Raw genomic sequence first — 17402 nt, 5'->3', positions numbered from 1 at the left:
CAGATGAACTCTTCCGTAAAATGAGAGTGCTTCTTCTTTTAACTTTAAAGCAAGAACTAATATCAAATACTCTTTCAAAATCACACTATCATAATTATTAATCAAATTAGATTCTTGTAAGAAAACTATATGAGCTTTATGTAACTGTTTAAGTAAACTACCTCTATTTACAAGACTGTTTAATCCACTGATATTAACAGATAGACATTTTAAAAGACAGACATCTATAACACAAAAACAATTAAAATAGATAAATGAGAAACTGTTATATGTATATATGTATATAAAGTGAAAACAAAAGAGATTTCAAATACTCAGTTATGGACAAAACCACTAACACCTGTAATGTTGTTGTGTCTTTCAAGTTTTCCCGGTTAGGGGTTGCCACAGTGGAACTCCGGTCCGCTAATGATTGGCAGCAGATTTTTATGTGCTGAGTTGCCAGCCCTGACGCACAACCTTCAACGAAGGTACGCCCATTAATGCATGTCTCCACACAGAAGATGCTCTAGCTGAGAATCGAACAGGACAACATCTTACTATGAGGTGACAATGCTACCGCAGCACCACCACCTCAGGTCACTAATAAACACTCTAAAATATTAAGATTTAAACATATAATCATGGGATAGTATATTCCTAGTTTGCTGAAGCAATCAAACAAATTACTTATCAACCACTCATTAGTCAATCTAAAAATCAATCTAATGCAACTATTTCTTAATATATACATTTTATAAAATAATTTCCTAAATAAAGCCCTAATTTATGGTTAAAAAATAAAATAAAAGATAAATATATATATATATATATATATATATATATATATATATATATATATATATAATGCTATTACATAACAGCAAATAATTATTGTCATAACTTCATGTATTATATGAAATATTTAATTTAAAATCAGATATGAAGCTACTATATGTTTAGTTATATATATGTTTCTGTAGTACAAAATTAACTAAGAGTTTCATTACTTATCCTTATATACTCTATAACCTTACTTGTCACACAATAAAACATTTTGGGAAAGCCTACTCAATCACTTTTGACTGTGTGCACATCACGATGGTCAACAATAATTTTAGATTCAGTAAACTCTGCGTGGGAGTGCACACTCATGTACAAACATGGAAACTTCAGTGGCATGCAAATTACAGAATAAGTAGCTGAATTGTATGCTAATAAAGCTAATAAAGCAATCAACACGGTGGAGGATTCAACAAGCTCTAAAGAAGCCATGTAGATTCTATGCTCATGTTGGTCATGTATTCAAAAGTTTTCTGAATACAACCATGGAAGGGAGTCTACACAGAAACAAGAGCAAGTAAGTGTCTGTAGATTTGTACAGAACAGACCTTAACATGTAACCCCGCACACATTATGACTCTATCTGACATGTTGGATGCTATCAAATTATATTAACAATAGCAAGAATTCCTTTTAAATTGCCATGACAGAAATGCAGCTTTGCACCCCACCCCCAAATTAACAATGTATCAGTAACTAATGTAGACAGCTAAAAGTGTAAACCCCATGAAACATAAAATTCAAAACCTGCATTCCTCTGTGCAGATATATACCTCAGTAATACCTCCCCTTAACTGAACAACATTGGGCCCCCCTTCAGTTCCCCTGCCTACACAGTTACCAACCATGTAGATTCAGGGCTGTCAGCATGGTGAAGATGCAAATGGGGGCAAAACTCATTAGAATTGCTGAGTCCCAAAAACTTGTAACCATGTAGGGATGTTCACTTCATGCAGGCACTTCCACGGTGTTCATGTTGAATGCATGCAACAGTGAATTATGTCATCAGGGTGTCTGTTGGATTACACTTTCAGAGATTTCCATGTAGGTCTGTGAAGTGTAAAATTGCATGTAAGCAGTGCACAACTCACACGTTCTGTTTCATCCTCATTATTGTTTGTTAAAATGTATCGTCTCTGTCTGCTTTAACTTCAAATTTATTTTTTAATTTTTGTCCTTGTTTGCACAATGCAGTACTTAGTGCAACCACAAGAAATGGAGGAATGAATAGCAGATTTCTCAGTGCTTGTCACATAACTATTCTTGTGGCAGCATGTATATGTGCAAGGATACAGTATAGAAGTTCTTGTTTTTATACAGGGTGTGCAATCTTCCCTCCACTTTCTGAGCTACATGTTTGCACTATATCATAGGCATGGACAAAATAATAACAAGATCACCTGTGATCACCTTATTTCAGTATCAGTGCACACTGTGATTTATAGGTGCACATTGCACACTAATGACCACCAATGGAGATGATATATTCAGTAAAGTAGCAGATGTTTTTCATAGATGCTAATTCCAGCATAATCAGGTGATTTCCAGTACTATGAAGCTATTCAACAAGCTATAAAGCATCCATGTAGCCTGTATTCCAGTTTTCCTGCATACTTCAATACCATGGAGTAGAGACAAGGAAATTCTATACCCAAAATAAAATTTTCTCAACAGTTGCATTTAAACGGTAAGTCACGAACCTAGAATGTATTCTTTAATAATATTATGGAATATCCTTGTAAATGTTAACTTGGTGCAGTAATGAAGTAAATAGTGGTGGATTTGTACAGAAAGTGCATTAACACGTGACAGCAGACAGTTTACTTATATGCATCCATTACTAAGATTTATTTCTTACTGATCTCGTTTTGCTTTGCACTTTTTGCGTGATATGCCACAGAGCACAAATAGCATAAGCAGGCAATGGCTGTGTTTATCTTTTTGCGTGAAGCACTGCTAACCATCTACAAAGAAGATGGCCAAAAATAGTAGCTATATACATTCAATTAATGCCATTGACCATCCTGAAAAAACAGCCTGGAGCACAGATAGTACTGGGTTCTAATACAGAGTCTACAACCTTTTTTTACTGTTGTGACATTGCAGATTACTGCAGTGAAGTGCAACATAAACAAGTGTTTCCTCTATATTCTTGTGGACTGCCATACACATGGATCTGGGTTCAAATGCACTATATTCCATATAGTATTATTTTTACTGATAGAATCATCTATGTATTATTACATTTATGATCACATGTATGACTGGGTATAATGTTTAGTATAGTCCTATAAATGCATTCATGTTATCTTGACCAGCATGGCTTTAACTTTTGTGAAAAACACATGCACAACTGCCTATACATGAAATTGTTTGCTACTGTTGCATTCTGCTTGGCAGATGTTAACAATGTGGTTCTCATTTGCACACTGCTTACCTACATGCAAACAGGTATAACTCACATGCATGTATACTTTGTTAACTATTGTGCAAATCCGCTGCTCCCCGAGCTTTGGTACTGTGTATTATATGATGTTTTCCTATTAGTATTTATTGTCCATTTCCTTTGTACAACATAAAACTACATGTGGAAACATAGAAAATTCATGGCACACTCTAAATAAATCATAGAGTCACAATACATACTGTGACACCCCTGCACTAGCCCAGTAATGAAGAAGTCTCAATCCTCACCATTAGCACTCATGAGGGATGTGCACATTGGGAGGATGACAAGTACACACACAGCAAAGTACAATTTCCCTTAAGAGCACACAGAGATCACAGCCAGTCTGGGGCTGGTTTCTCCCTCTCTCTCCAGATCCCCAATAAGACTTCCCACTGGCACAGCTATAGGGTTAAGATCTCAGCTGAGTGGTCAAGCCAAAACCTCCAGCATCCTCTCTGTCCAACCAGTGATTCATGTCCCTGCTCAAGTAGCTGACACACACACACTTTGAGATTTGAGTTATATATAAATAAACAGACAGACACTTCTGGGGAAGGCTGGCACAGGTTTATTAGCTATGCCCCCTTCTGCCTAGACTAAAAGGTAGTTATCACTGCCACCAATCATCTCTTTATCAGCTACTATAAGGCCCTTACAAACGGTGACCAATTCTACTGTGAAATGTTACTATCATCCAAATGGTAAGTGTGACCAAGACTTTCAAGGCTATTTAGGAGTGGCCTATACAGTGTCACCAAATACACATGCAAGTACACTAAGAGCTTAAATATCTCTAAACAAAACAGCCACAATTAAAAGGTTGAAATATATTTAATAATACATAATAAAAGACAAAGACAATACTCAATCACAGACACAGTAACTTCAGAGTTCAAAATCACAGGAAATATTTTAAAACAACATTTCAGGACAGTCTCAAATAAATACAGAAAACATCTAAACTAATCCTTACTATATTCCTATCTATATCTAAGAGAAATCACTTTTCCCAAAGCATTACTTACAGACAACAAACGGGCAGAAGTGCTGATGAGTCAATGTTTCTAGGTCCAAAACAAGATACAAAATGCACCAGACTTTCTCTCTGACAGAGCTCTTAAATTAATATCACATTTTACTGCTGGGTCAGCTTGGGATGACATTACCCTTTGTCACCTGCCTTCAGTTCCCAGGCTAACAGAAACTTAGAATTTAGCAGGTTTGTGTCAAAAATGCATATCTCTCAGAAGTTTGCCTCGAACTGGAAGTCATAAAACAGTTAAGCACTTTTACATTTTAAACCTAGTAATTATTTCTGTTTCAAGACAATAGAAAACCCTCTAGCTCTAGACATCCTGTCTCTTTGCATTAACTATCTTTTATAGCACAGTTCTAAACAATTTCAACTTATTTTCCTGAAGTTTTGCAAGTTAACTCTGCATGTTTCAACTTCTACCATTAAAACACACATCTTCACAGGTATATAGTTTATACACATTTCTGCTCTTTTCCAGTAGGGGAAACTGTGGTTACATTCTTGAAGCTCAGTACATAACATTCCGTTCAGCGCATACTTCTGCACCGGTAGTTCAATATTCAATTAACATAATTCTCTTACATTTGTAAGACAAGCATACGGATCATATTAATATTTACAATTGACATAGAATTATTTACAAAATTCCAGATAGCTAGGCTGGCAGCATATCAGTTTGTCACACATACATGTAATGTTCCCCCTACCAAGCAGTACAACCCAGGTGGCTAAGTATTTTTTAAACACATATATCAGGTCAGCCACACTGCAAAGTGTAATATGTAATGTTGTGCACTCTCTTATGGACAGGGTCAGTTGGTGGTGCTGATAACCTTGCTCTGCTGAACTCAAACATCCAACTATTTTCAACAATGGTACTTGTGTTTTTACACAGCTAGGCTTTTACACTCCTAGGACACATTATATGAACTTATGAATCTAAGTGCCTATGCAGGCCACACAGCCTGTTGTCCCCCACATAGCCTGCTGATGTCATCTTCCATAAGTTCACCTGCAGCCATACAAAAGTCAGACTTGTGCCATGGCACTTGCTTAAAGTACTGAGTTCTGTAGTCTGTGTACTTAGATAGGGGTTATGTTCTAACTGCAGTCAACTGTGTGTGTGTGTGTGTGTGTGTGTGAGTGTGTGTGTGTGTGTGTGTGTGTGTGTGTGTGTGTGTGTGTGTGTGTGTGTGTGTGTGTGTATCTGTCCAACCAGAAGAGCAAGTGTGTATTCTGCAGTTACTGCCCTGATGCAATAAATTGATGGTATTTTGATACTTTCACCTGGCTACAAATCCATTTCAGGCAGGCCTGCTACCTTCTTCTCTACAACATGCACTGTTGATGTCATCTGTTCAACAGACAATGCTGATGTAGTCAGCTATATCAGATTATTGCATATGCATTCATCCCACCAAGGCAGGATCAGACACTGGCCTGGAGCTCCAGCAGACATCACCTTAGGTTCATAGGAGGTTACTAGGCTATATGCCGTATGGCCATTGTAAGCCTAGCCATGGTATACCATTGTTCCCTTACTGACCAGGTTGCATGGTCTACAGTGGATATAAAAAGTGTACACACCCCTGTTAAAATGCCAGGTTTTTGTGAGATATAAAAAATGAGACCACAATAAATAATTTCAAAACTTTTCCCACCTTTAATGTGACCTAAGACCTGTACAGTTCAATTGAAAAACAAACATATCTGTTAAGGGAAAAAATATATAAAAAAAAAAAAAACGTACAATAAGCTGTTTGCATAAGTGCGCACACCCTTAAACTAATACTTTGTTGAAGCACCTTTTGCTTTAATTACAACATCCAGCAACAAATAACAAGGAAGAAAAAGAAACTGATTAATGTCTGTAAAGTAAGGAAAATACATACTAAAAAGGACAGTACTTTGTTATGTAACACACAGGCTACAGGGAATTATAATATTTTTTCTATCAGTAAACCTTCAGTCTACAGAAAAAGGCATAATTTTTCCAAAAGAGAAGGTAATTGAACATGGAAGTAGTGAAGAAAATTACTGTAAGAAAAAAGAGAAAGACAGATGTTGACTACATGGCTCAACTTGTGGATTTACAATGCCAGCTGGATAAGAATTTAATACACAATGAAAACAGTGGGATTAATAAGACTAATGTTGAAGAAGCTCTATCCTTTGCAACAACTGATAGAGCAAATGTTACAGTATTACAAGTTGAAGATTCATCAGAGCTGGTCAGCAAATATATTCTTGTAATTGGAGATTCAGTTATTAGAGAAACTGATACTTATATTTGCAGAGAAGATAATGAACACCGAATAGTGCTATGTTTACTAGGAGCAAAAGTAGAAGATGTGAGAAACCTTGGAATGCCTTAATGTAAAGAAGTACAGATCTGTTTTTATTCATGTCAGTACAAATGATCTCATCCACTAGGGTTCTCTGTCTGTTAGTAGGAACTGACAGCCCTGTTTGATAGTATAACTTGTACTGGTGTTAGGATGTATTTTTCATAAATCATCTATAGCAAGGATAATCAGGTCACAGTGAATGAATGAAAAGATTTTTTGGGTAAATACCTACATGGAAAAAATGTCCTGTTTTAAAAAATAGAAATGTGTAGAACATCCAAGCCTAAATTTTGGCCACACATGTATTCAGACGGGATGGTGTGCATTTGCAAGATCAGGGAAGAAAGTTTTTGCAGCAGATATTTTGCAGTATATGATAAACACTAGGCAGGAATTTTGTCACCTCAAAAATGTGACAGTTCACAGATAGCAACATTTCATGCATCTCTGATGATTTGTAATACTATGAGCATTAATAATAAAGTTTTATTATTGGAAAATTTGCTACATTCCCACAAGATTGAAGTTGTTATTGTCTGTGAAACACGGTTATAGAACAATGACTAGAAACCAGTTCTGTTAGGGTATAAATGTTTTTATTGTAACAGTAATTCTAACAAAAAATCAGGTGGAGGTATTATGATAGGGATTAAAGATAGCTGTGAGACCTGTGATTATTACATGTTCAGTAATAACCAATACTATAGATTGTGTAATTGTGACAATATAGGTGACCTTAGAACATATAACAATTGTTGGAGTGTATAGACTACCAATGCCAAGTGCAGATGACCTAGAGGAATCTATACATTTCTTGCATGAAACACAGGAGGGAAGAATAATATTATCTGGGGACTTCAATTTATCAGAAACAGACTGTAATAATATTGATTCAACAACATTAGTAAGGAAATTCTTCACAACATATATTCAGGAACAACAATTTCTTCAGATTGTTAAAAAACTACCACGGGATTGGACATACTAAGCATTGTTTGTGTTCCTATAGAAATTGCTGCTACTTCACGTCAAGATTTACCACCATTGATGGGCAGTGATCATGGGGCTATAAAGGTTAATTTGTTGCTAGATAATTCTGCCAAACTGAAATCTAAACCAATGCACAGAAGGTTAATTACAGATTATATGGAAGCAAAACAGTCACTATGTAAAACTAACTGGAGTGAGGTGTTCAGTGGAAAAACTGCAGAAGGAATGTGGAGAGTTTTAAAAGAGAAATTGTCTGAGCGCAAAAAATAAAAAAAAAGGTTTAACATCAGGATCTAGTCATACAATATCAGGGGGATATATTTCCATAAGAACAAGATATCAGATTAAGGTGAGAGACAAAAAATATAAGAAATGAAAAAGATGTCAAACTATGACTTGGAAAACTGAAATAAACAAGTTGGACAAACAGATTAAGCATATTGTGAGACAAGATCAAGAACATTTTGAAGAATATTTATATAAAAATATTGAGCATAATTGGAAACCATTTTATAGCTATATAAGATGTGGAAGGAGTAAAGACACACAAATTGATAAACTGTGTGCAGTTTCTAAAATTTATTCTCAGAAACAAAATATTATAGATATATTTACAAAATCTTATGCAAAACAGTTTGCCTCCACAAAAAGGGTGATAGGTTGTCCTAGTGACATCCAGGTAACCTCATGTACTGGCATCAAATTAGATTATATTGAAAAAGTATTGCACAAACAGGATCCAAACAAAGCACAGGGAGGAGACAGAATTAGTAAAAATGATCTGAGATTCACAAGAACGTATGGTGCCATTATATATACTATTCATTAGGTCATATAAATATGGGGAGATTTTTCAAGATTGGAGACGTGCTTATTAAACCTGTCTTTAAGGGAAAGGTGAGTAGGACAAACCCAGAGTCTTATAAACCCTTAAGTCTACTTTCATGTTATGGAAAAATAATGGAGAAAGTAATATTGGATACATTATTGTCAGAATTGGATAGGTTGGGGCTTGAAACCATATATCAGCATGCATAAGTTGAAAATAGATTTATTGTCACCAGTAGCAAGATGTTCTATAACAATATAATAACAGCTATGAATGAAAAATTGTACTGTGATGTAATTTATATAGATTTAACTTTAGCATTTCACAGCGTCATGCACAAAACACTGATCAATAAATTAGAACAACTAGGCACTGATGTACTCTTGATAAGATGGATAGCTGCATGGCTTTACAATAAGACATGGCAAGTATCATACAGCAACTGGACAGGTGAAATTCTTGGTTAAAGTCAGGGTGTCCCACAAGGCTCTGTCCTAAGCACTTACTTGTTTAGATTGTATTTTTCAGACCTAACTTTTTCATCTCAGGTGTTCTACGGTCTATATGCAGATGACCTGAAATTGATTAGTTAATTACGTGTCACAGATAAGGCATGTCTGCAAAATAACTTGACGAAATTGACTATTTGAGCACAAGAGAATAATATGCTGACAAATACATCAAAAACTAAGTATATGAGATATGGGAGACATAAATTAAAAGGTGAATATTTAATACAGCACATAGTGACTGAAACTGTATATTCATTTAAGGACATGGGTATATGGGTAGATCCAACAATGAGTTTTTCTAAGCATATCAACCAATTGGTTAATGATAGTTATAGAACTATAGGTTGTACAAAAAGATTTATAAAGTCTACAAAATCAAAAATGATGATGTCATTGTTTGTTAGTTACATTAGACCCAAACTTGAGTATAGAATAACAATGTAGAAGCCCTATAAGAAAATAAGCATGAATAAAATGGAAAGAGTACATGGAAAATATACCAAAGGCATCCATGGATGTGAACATTTACGTTATTATAGAAAGACTTAAATATCTGAACTTGTACAGTGTCTCTTATAGATATCTAAAAGGAGATCTGATTCAGGTGTATAAGGCATTTAGAGACAACTACTTTGGGGTTATCAAATGGTACTAGAGAATCATCAGACAACCTATGTAGAAGACTCTACAGGAATGAAAAGTGTACTATCTAGTTCTCTGACAGAGTAGCTGATGCACGGAACAGATGACCAAATTAAATTAAAGCAAGTACTAGTTTAGATATTTTTAAGATCAGCCAGGACACTTATTATGGGAGCAAGTGTTTTGGTATATTGACATGCTGGAAGAGCATTAATACCTGTGCTTGAAATATTTGTACATATGTATTTAGTAGGCAGCTTGGGATGTTATCTGGTCCCACAAAAGCTGTGTTTATGGCCATGGATAGTGTGGTTATGACCTTCTCTTTGGAGATACTAGGTAGAAGACTGGTGACAGATTTGCTTTGGGGTATGTCTGGTGGTGACAAATGGAATGAAGTTTGCCTCCGAAAGTTGGCCCTTACCTTTTAGATTTATGATGTAGTTAAAGAATGCCTCCTGATTATCTTTAGCTAGGGATTCTAGTTTATTTTCATACTTGGCTTTACAGGACTTTACAAGATAGCTAATTTGCTTGCTCAACCAGTGGAAGCTGTCCTTAATCTGCTGAGTCAGTTCTCTCTTATTCTTAGACATTAGTTTCTTCCACTTGTTGTATAAGCCATTTATGCTTGATTGTCAGCATGGTGGCTTACTTTTTTGGGAGCACCTTGTTTTGATCCATTCAGGTTCAGCCAATTCTATGCATTTGTATAGGTATTTATACAGGCCATTTGTTTCACCTCTGTATAGCAGTCATTGTTGACAGTGGTAATAGGGAGTTTGAAACTATTTATGGCATCACTTAGGAGGCTATAGTTTCCTTTGAAGATATTTTTAATCCTTTTTGCTCTTGAGTGTGGGTGAGGTATGATCATTAACTTGAACGAGACTGAATTCTGATCCAACCTGACCAGGGAGGGCAAAACACAGGGGGTAATACAGAGACCCCCTATGTTGGTCAGTAGTAAGTCTAGGACATTTGAGCTGCTTGTGGGGTACAGACTATCTGTTACAGAGCATTTGTATTAACAAAGTCTAGGAACCATAGGACAAGTGTGTTTGTGTGTGTGTGTATATATATATATATATATATATATATATATATATATATATATATATATATATATATATATATATATAACTCCCAATTGATGGAAGGATAGTTGAAATCGCACATGACCAAGGTGTTTGGCTGTATAGTGAGTGACTCAAGTAGGTACAAATAGGCAGAGTGGTTCTCATGGTTCATGGTGGTTGACCTATAGCTAACAATGATGTGAAAGGTGGTTTTATCTACAGTTTAGTTGGACTTGAAGTAGCACTACAGAGTTCTAGTGTTTGAGCAGTCTTGAGGTGTAGTTGTCTTTAATGGAGATGTATTCACCTCTGCCTTTGGTTCTTTCATGCTTGTTTTGAGGTCTGAAAATGTAGAAGGTACTGTAGCTTTGCATGGCTGGGGGGGGGGGTTCTCTGCAACCTTGAACCATGTCTCTGTGTCTCCACAGATGATGTGGGCATCTTCCAAAGTAAGGTCTGTTTCCAATGAGTGAGTCCCTGATTTACAATCCTTGCATTAAACAGCATAACCTCAAGTTTCTCTCTAGTAGATTTTTTTAATGTTGGGAATTTAGTTGTTCCAGCATTGACTAAAAAAGGCACTATGGGGAGGCAAGTACCTTTGCCAGTAACAGAAAGCCAAGAGGTGACAGGTGAAAACCATTACTTGGCAAAGCAACATGGTCTGTCTACCATATCTTCCCAGGCTGACAAATACTAGATCCCCCTGGACAGATAACAGAAGCTAGACCAATTGGTGAAGTTAATCATGTTTTGTTTACAATGAAGCATCATCCTGGGTGAAGGTTGAATGTTGCTTAGGGCTAGGAACATACGTTCCTGAGATAAATAATCTGAGATCTCAGTCATGTCTCTCTTCATATACTACAATAATGTATGGCTCCAGTCATTCAGTCCAACATGGACAATGACAAAGTCATAATGGTACTTGTTCAGAGACTTGACACCTGACAGGCAGCTGACCGTGATTTTCTCCCCATCCTGGTGAGAGGGACATTGGTGTGTCCCACTATGGAGTCATTTATGATCACAACATTTGGCTTTGAGGTATTTTTCCACAGGGGCGTATTGGCTGAGACACTGTTGTGTATGTTATTATGTGTAGTGGATTCTGTTGGGTCTGCAGTGTGTGCAGTAGGTTTGCACTTGGGAGGTCTGTTATTTTTAGCTAGACTTCTAGAAAGTACCTCTGTCTATGTAGGTTTATGTTTTGTGAGCTTGTTATGTGCACGAGGTGAAGCGTGTGTACAGACAGCATGTTTGATATCTGGTTTGTTGTTATGCGAGAGAATTAATTCCAAATTCATAGTATAGATACACCTCTCACATGTTGTATTAGTTTGTTTTAGAAGTAAGTGGCTTTCAGTATACATGAGGCAATTGCTACATTACCTCAGGATGCCCATGTCAATCAGACTGCCTTAAGAAATGGGGGATCACTGTCCATCCTTTATGGAAGGTGTATACTGTAGTAACTAGTTGGGATTGGGCTAGATGGACTAGGTTTTGCTGTAAGATTAACAAAAAGCATATATTCTAGGGAGGGCTATGGGTAGAAAAATGTGTCAGTGCTTCACGGTGCACAACTGAGTTCCTTGCAGACAGCAGTGCAAGCTCTGAGCAGCTGCAGTAAACTGAGTGCAAACCCGGCCAAACACAACACTGAAACAAGTGAAGTTACATAATTTTAAAGAAGTAAACAAAGGGAAAGGCCAAGACTGAGTCTTCTTCCAGTAATCCCCAAATCAGATTGGTCCTTGGCTGCACACTTTTGCCACAAAGGTGGAAGGTAGCCTTCTTTGTGTAAGATGGCTGGTTTTAGTGTTCAAATGATAACAGTCTAGATTCAGCAAGCCTGAATCTAGCCTATGCTATAAAATGCGGAAGTAGTGGAAATTCAAAGTTCAGAAAAATTGCAATCACAACAGCAACAACAGCAAAAGCAAAAAACACTTTAAATAAAACAGCATTTCAACACAATACTCCAAAAAGAGTGTAGATATCAAACCTTCCTAGTGTGAAATAAGTGGTCTGAAACCTGAGTGTTTAAACCAGAGCTAAGACACAGATGCAATAAGCCTTCAATCAGCATTTCCCAGCTCACAAACCTTCATATTGTAAAGTAACTGGTTTGGAGCCCAAGTGCTTAAACCATTAAAAAGATACTTAGAACAACATGCACAATAAGCATTCAACCAGCAATCCCCAGCTCAGAATGGCAGAAGCTACTGTCTCCTCCCACAAGAGTGTAGAGTACAAACCTTCTTAATGTAAGACAACTGTCCTAAAGCCCAAGTGCTTAAACCAAAAGTAAGAGGCTTAGAATAACAGTTACAATGTAGCGCAATATCAGACAGATGACAGTGACATATCATTCAGTCTACCCACATATATCATGTCATGGTTAGTAGGCCCTGTGTTATCTTGATGAGAAAACCCTGTGGTCTCTCCAGATGCTGCATGTGTCTGTTGAGGTTCATGCAAAAGACAGCATTATACTGTATTGCATTTTTGATAAGTCTGACTACAGTGCTGTGATACAATCCTGGGATCTGAATGTGATGCTGTGTGTTATGATATGCACCATATATATCTACTGGAAAACAGTAAAGGGAAAAGTTAAAAAGTAATTAGACACATTACAGTTCCTGACTTCACAAGCCTTACAAGAGAATACACTAGAAAGTATTGGCATGATGATGCTATCCACTGTATAATTTGCCAAGGCAAATATAAGTGACAGATACAATTATCAGTTCAACAACACAAATTCTGATATGCTAGGCAATAATATAGTTGTGCACTCTATGCATCAGACAAAAGCTTTTGTATCTCTGAATCAAAAAAAAATGGAAACAGGGATATGGAACAGTTATCATCACTTGCACAAGGTGTTGTGTGGGGCGGCAGGAGGCTTAGGTTGTTATAAAAAGTTGGTGAGTGTGTGTGAGTAAGAAAGGGAAGCAGGAAGGCTGGACTAATTAACTGTTGTGTGCATGTCTGTAGGGGTACTACATGTGTAAGTGAAGTGTGACAGTCTGCATGAACACAACCAAGCTCAGTGCTAACTCTACTTCTTGGTATGTCAGAAAGGTGTGAGCCATGCATGGTAGAGTTGGCAATTTATCCTAGTCACCCCCAACCATGAGAACTGGCTCTGTCAGGAGTTGCACTGGCACCTCCACCACAAAGGTCAGATGCAGTGCTGCTACCTGAACATAACTGATGTCTGCTGGACATGGTCTCTTCATGGAAACACCAAGGACCATGACCTCATGGTCTGTCATGTCTGGGTGTGGACAGTGCACTCACTGATGGACCAGTGGAAGCACTGCCACTATGAGATCATGATCTGACAAGGCCACATTGGCATGGCTACATTGGCTATCAGTAGATGTGGCTGACCTACGCCCACTATGATGCTCTTCCCCTCCCAGCAGACATTAGATCACAGACACTGCTTGTTCCATGACAGACACCTCTCAGTCCATTACAGACACCCCCAAATCCATTATGTCATTCATCTGATCCAGTGAATCAGTGACACTGTAGAAGCAGTCACACATGTCAGCCTGTGCCACATCCACAACCCTTAGCATTTGTCTGGAGCATCTTTCTGAATGTGCCTGTGGCTACATGATGGCTCTAAACATACATTGAGTGACAAGGGAAGAGACATCTGCACCAGGTGGAGAAGGGGGAGCAGGCCCCCTCTGAGTATCCCTATCAACCCTCCTGTATGGTACCTCACCAACATTTTGGCTATGGCCATACTCAACAGGCACTAAAGATGCAGTAACCACACTTCCCTGCTTAATGTCCTGTACGTGTTCAAGATCTGTGGCCTCAGTGGACTGGGTAGGTATAGGTCTACTGGCTGTATCCAGGGAAAATGAAGGGGATGGTTGGATGTCAGCCTCTGTATCAAATTCAATCTCTGCACCCTCAACCATGCCTCAGTTTTACCACCATCATCATCAGTGTCTGGTGAGACACTGACATCAGGTGGCACAGGGCCCACACTCCCACTGTCATGATCACCTGTGATGTTGTTTGTCTTTTTGGCTTTTCCTGGTCAGGGGTCGCCACATTGGAAATCTGGTCTGCTAATGATTGGCAGTAGATTTTTATGGTGCCGAGTTGCCAGCCCAATGCCCAACCTTCAGTGAAGGCATGCCCATTTGCAGTACTGAAATAAATTTATTTGGCTAACCATCTGCAGTAGGCATACATCTTTGGATTCCTAATAGTCCTGAAATAAGTTAAGCAAGAGGTAAGGGCAACATCATCACATTTAACAGAAAGGGGGGTACTAAATGTACTCCTGTATATCTACATTATGTATATGTTTCAACAAGAATGTGGCTGATATCTCCAAAATGAACTTAGCACTGTACCAATCTTCAATCCCCCAAAGATAAGACATGTGACACAGAAGTAACTTTTATTTCAATTATTTTACTATACAACGTATTCAGCTGGTCATATAACAAAGCCTACCTGGTAGCCCCTCCTGGGACTCAAAAGGAATGGCACCTACATTGATGACATGTTGTGGGCCACTTTGCTGTGAGTTGTCCTGTCTGAGGATATTTGCCAGAAATTCCTTATTGGGGGTGAGAGGTGGTTATGCAGAAGGCCCACCCAGTTACCCTCTGGTCTTGGGCAACAGCAACTGCATGCCTTCATGCATATGTAATCATGTTAGTGGCCCTGTGGTGCACCTGCTTGTATGTCCAGCTGTGGCTGCTAACAGAATTTATGTTGGCAACAATCTACTGCCATAGTCTGATCTTTTCTGTCACACTGGAACAACCCCTTCTGAGAAGAAAAGTGCCATGTTGAAGGAGTGCATCAAAGATAATAGTATTTTGGATCTCAGCCTCAATGACATTTTGGTTCCTAAATGACAACAGAATGATAAACAAAGGGATCACATAACTACAAAGAAACTGTTACCAGGTAAAACAGTAAAGGTAGGCAGTCAATAGTACCCACTGGAAAAACATGAAATAGTCTACAGATGTGAAACACTAATCACAGCAGGATGCAAAACAAGAGGAGTAGCAGTAGCAACATATTTTTGTATGCGCTGTAGCAGTAACTCGGCTGTGCTCCCCTGCAAAGGAATAGTCCATTCTAGTTTGTGACAAAACAGTAACCCTCCTTTGCCCCTCCACCCACAAAAGAACAGGCACATGAACCATTTTGCTAATAAACCATCTTTGAAATGCTAAACATATTTTCAAAGGGCTTGTCCCTGAAGCATTTGTAGATATGTATCGCATGGCTTTCTATTTTCATGTATTGTCAATCACTTATACTTCTGAAATGGCTTGACAACCATGGCCATGTCATCAGCACACTTCTAACTACTGTGTATATATAACAGTGTAAAAGGCTTTGCTTCACATTATTTATTAATATATTCCACAATATGCATTATGTAGGTAACAAAATGGGAGCATACCAAGTGGAGTTCAATATTCCTCTGTATATATATCTTTGGAAATATTTTTTTTTTGTTTTGCAGTCCTGCAAACATGTGGTAAATATTGTCACCATCAGTTTGGCTAGGATTTCATAATGGAGTAGATTATTAATGGATTTCATCTGTCTTACCCTCTGTTTCAGAGATACTAATTACAGCATAAGTAGCTGAATCACATGATAATAAACCAATATGGTGGAACTACTCAACAAGTTATAAAGCAATCATGCAGAGTCCATGCTGTTTTCCCCATGTATTTCAAAAGTTGTGGAGTACAAACACAGAATGTCTACACAGACAGAATGTTAGGTACTGCTGCTGCTGCTTAACTCCATTTGTATGTGCTACAATTCAGGCAATGCTGCTAATGCTGCCAATAGGCCTAGGCCAAGACAGATAAGAGTATTTCAGGCAACATTTAACTTATCGCAACATACACAACATGGACTCTGTAGATTGCTACAGGGGGACAGGGATAGAATACAGAAACTCTGTGACCTCTGCCGGACTCAACTCAAAGCCTTTACCTCCCCATGTATTGGCTGTGTACTGCTTGCATCACAGTCAGCCCTGAATTAACACTGTAACAAGTGCTGCATTAACAAGGTAAATCCTGAACATGTACTGTATTGTATAATAATATTATGATGTGTCCTTGTCTTTCATCACTTGGTCCAGTAAGCAACTACAAGGTGGAAGATTTGTACAGAAATTAATGTAACAATAGCAGAGAGTTGTTTGACTTGTGTGTGTCCATTAGCAAGTAATAGGCCTCAGGCCTCAAATATTCACACATTGATACTGCCCCAAAGTACTGATGATCACTGCATGGCCTCAGTTTAGCACATATGTTTGTAATGAGAAATCATAACAGAAGTTAGAAAGTAATGAGAGACATAGCAGTTTCTGGCTTCACCACTGTCACAAGATCAAAGAGGCAGGATGCAAAACAAGGAGAGTAACAATAGCAACATATCTTAGTTTTTCCCATAATAGTAGCTCAGCCTGTGTCTACCCCCTCCCCCCAAAAGAACAGTATACCTTTGCATGTGCCATGACAGGAATCCACCTTTGCTCCCCCCGAAAACAACAGGCTATGGTTTGTCTGAGCCATCAGACCTACCCTTCATTTGATGGCAACTGCATATCATAATGTTCCCAGTTAAGATTCTCACACATTTTAAGGTAAATTATATAGATTGGC

Source organism: Protopterus annectens, chromosome 16.part0, assembly GCF_019279795.1.
Source record: "Protopterus annectens isolate FY-2018-M chromosome 16.part0, PAN1.0, whole genome shotgun sequence".
NCBI classification, from domain to species: domain Eukaryota; kingdom Metazoa; phylum Chordata; order Ceratodontiformes; family Protopteridae; genus Protopterus; species Protopterus annectens.
This window is presented reverse-complemented; position numbering follows the sequence as displayed.